The sequence below is a fragment of the Dermacentor silvarum genome, chromosome 10 (assembly GCF_013339745.2).
Source record: "Dermacentor silvarum isolate Dsil-2018 chromosome 10, BIME_Dsil_1.4, whole genome shotgun sequence".
Taxonomy (NCBI): Eukaryota; Metazoa; Arthropoda; class Arachnida; order Ixodida; family Ixodidae; genus Dermacentor; species Dermacentor silvarum.
The window spans coordinates 145,136,822-145,140,320 of record NC_051163.1 but is presented as its reverse complement, the minus strand read 5'-3'; the positions used below and the strand labels follow the sequence as shown (position 1 = coordinate 145,140,320).

General features: G+C 45.7%; 1 long non-coding RNA gene across 1 annotated transcript; it reads left to right on the top strand.

The window, feature by feature from the left end:
* The first annotated feature begins 735 nt into the window (after positions 1 to 735).
* On the top strand, positions 736 to 2,295 carry LOC119466187 (uncharacterized). Its single transcript, XR_007464066.1, has 2 exons — positions 736 to 1,148; positions 1,807 to 2,295. It is a non-coding gene; the product is annotated as an uncharacterized LOC119466187 (long non-coding RNA).
* Positions 2,296 to 3,499: the final 1,204 nt, after the last annotated feature.

Sequence of the window (3,499 nt, the reverse complement as noted above, 5' to 3'; positions counted from 1 at the left end):
ATATTTTAGCTTCTGTTTCCTTTTAGTTTTATTTTCTCCTATTCAAATATAAGAACCATAACAGAAGAGAAAATATACTTGATCGCTCAGCGCCCAAACCGGATGTCAGTGGTGATGACTCGACGGCGCGCACTATACGTTCACTTATGCTTGCGCCACATGCTCCGCTGTTCAAGTTTCCTTTGACGCTGATAGTACAGATATGATTCAGTGCCGAAATTATGGCATTTATTTGGCTGAGCGCTAAAATAAATTTTATGGAGTACAGAATGTAGTGTATGCCTATTACATTGTATATTTTTGGCACCCTCGTTCAACGTATGTCGTATTTTGTGATCATGCACAAACAACTTGCTGTGTTCTTGAAAAGAAGTTATATTGGGTGCTGCAATGATATATTAGCACTTTTTAAAACGAGTGGATTTTCCCAACCACAGCTTCAATTTCCACGCTCTTGCTGTGTTTTCCCTCCTTCTTTATTTGGAAAATGTCTGGCATGATACGTCAAATGGCTACCATGTAGTATTTGCATTAGAACTTTTTTTCCACTTTGGTAACATTGATAGACAACGTACGCTACTCAAAGAAGGGTTTGTTCCTCGGAATTTCCACTGCTTGGCCATCGAAAAAACAATAGTAAGCTACAGCAGCACAAAACCAGGGACTTTCCCCTGCGGCTGAGTATACCAGTGCTCTGGAAACAGCTAGACCCTCACCGCAAATAAGCTGTGTGTGTCTCCGAATAAGCTATGGTATGGTGTGCCTTGATATTTATTAAATGTTCATATCTTGAATGCCTGGCTGTGTTACACACAATCACAGTCAGCATAAAAAGATTCATTTCATATTGTCATATGGCTGTGTAATCATTTCATGTGCTTTTGTGATGTGTTGTCGTCGCACAAACAACTGCTTCCTTGCAATTTCAGGTGGCGGTACACCCTCACCAAGCCAAGCGACCAACGAGCTACGGCAAGTCGGAGCTATTGCGTCACATATGGCAGTTCGACTGTCAAATCCATTCGACAGCGACCGCAGCGGACATCACGCTGTGTCAGGCGAATCGCAGTCATGCTAATCCCAGTGCACACCTGCTGTCGCTGCACTACTGTCGCCGACGCAGAATGAGCCTCTAGGTGAGGCAAATGGTATGGCTTCTTCAATTCCTTTTCCTTTTGCTGCCCAGATTTCATGTCATTTACGCTAAACTGTTATTTTACAACAAAAATGACCCAAATTTCTTGAATGGCACAGCGAGTCATGAGCACTACCCCGCAAAAATCATTATTACACTTTCATGCCTTATGTAACCAGGTTTTGTGCGCTTATATATTGTCACGTGGTAGTGACGGTGAAGAAAACAGTCGTGAAAGTGTGAATGACGAAACTGATTCTTTATTGGGCGAACCTGTGCCCACAAAAGCAAATTACACTCGAAGCACAACGATAGCGGTGAACACAGTCGGCGATCGTCGAAATCTGATCAGCGGGTCAAGCGCGTCCGCTTTTATACGTGAGTCATGCAACGTTCCAGAGTAATCGCTGGTGCCGGCGTGTTTTCCAGAAAGTATACTACACAATTCGCATCGCACATACATGCAATAACAAATTGCCTTCAGCTGTTTACATGGTGTCCTCAGTAGGTCATGCAAGCACCAGTTGATAGTCTGACCAACCAGGAGATGAGGTGCACTATACAACTGTAGACCGTGCATAGGCACCAAGGTGTTCAGATCATTGCAGAACATTTAGTGTAGCAATGCAGGAGCCATGTTGCTTTGTGGTCACTTTCAACTGTTACTGCAGGTAGTCAAGACGCGGCTGATGAGCCCGACTACTGGTTCTGGGATGATGCTGGCAGGCCACCAGCAGAACCTGAAACAAATTCTGCCCCATTACCGGCCACTACAGACAGCCGAGCGCTCGTTCATGGTACAACAATTCAGGAAGCTGCTGTGACAGAGCCCGGTGCTGCAGCAACTTCAAACGCTCCTGTGCCAGCTCGCACAAGACGCCCCACGACAAGCAGCAGCCAGAGACAGACGGCGGTCTCCCTTGAACTGGCTGCCCGCCTCAGTGCCATCAAGGACGACCGTGAAGAAAAAAAATGAAGATTAATTGAAAATGAGATTCATGCGCCTCGAGCACAAATACAAATATTTGCACAGGCAAGCCCAACATGAGCAAACTATGCAGCTTCTTCGGCTGAAAGAAGCCAACCAAAAAAGAAAAGCGGAAATTCTAAAGCTTCAGCTAGAAGCTTCGAAGAAACAGTAAACGTCTTTGTTGTTGCTGTGATTTTGTCTCATTCCAGTTACGCAAAATACTATGCGACTATGCGGTCTCTGATCCTGAAACCACTTGATGTGTCTGGCAACGGAGGCATGCCTGGTGGCGTTGGTTGAGCGGAGGGAGTGGCAGCTTCCGAAGCAGCGTTGAGTATTGCCTGGCTTTGTGCAGGAGGTGGGCCAGGGTCTCTCAGGAGGTGGCCCAAGTTGTGTAGTGCAGCACAAGCTGTGATGACGATAGGAACTGATCTTGTTTTTATCTGAGGAGTCATTTCAAGGCATGGAAACTTTCGCTTCCATACTCCCAACGTCCTCTCAACACTGCAGCGAGTCCTGTAGTGGCACCTGTACTTAAACAAAGCAGTTTTTCAATTAAGTCACCATTTTCAAACAGAATTGTTACTTCGCTGGATTTTATGGTAGTGTTTAAACTTCAAATCACCTGTGCTGAGGGCTGCCTTGTGTCTCTCGAAAAGGGGTCATGATGTAGGACCTGCAGGGGTACCCCTTGTCACCAAGTAGGATGCCAGGCACAGTCACTTCTTCATACTGGACTCTGGCTCGATTATTATCGAAAATTCGGCTGTCATGGGCTGAGCCGGGCCAGCTGGCAACCAAATAAAAAATTGAAGCCTAGGCCCTGTGATTGCCTGCATGACAAGCCACATATTTAGCTGTGTTTAAAAACGGCTCATAATACAACGTCACACACCTCACCAGGATATTTCATTCCAAGTGCACTCGAAAGGTAAGGCACGAAATGTGTAAACGCCTCCTTGATATTGGAGTTAGCTAATTGCAAAAATGTGTGGTCATTTGGTATAAGCGAAATCGGTAACGTTGCTTACTGCTACCATAACCTTTAGCACCGACAGTTTCTCTCGCAGCTCGGTACATTGTATACGACAGCATAATAAATATACCTGCACATTGATGGAGAAGTACCCCTTACGACAGCGAAAAACTTCCCCGCCATCTCCTCCGGGACTTAAGATGGGTACATGAGTGCCGTCAATGCACCCGTTCACACCAGGAAACCGTGCGATGGTGTAGAATTCCGCCATTACGGATGTCAAATCATTAACATTTGGAAACTTCACGAGCTGTGGGAACAAAGTCTTGGCAATCGTTCTTGACATTCATGCAATTATTCGAGACACAGTTGCTTGCGAAACATGAACTAGGTCCCCGGTGACAACCTGAAAGTTTCC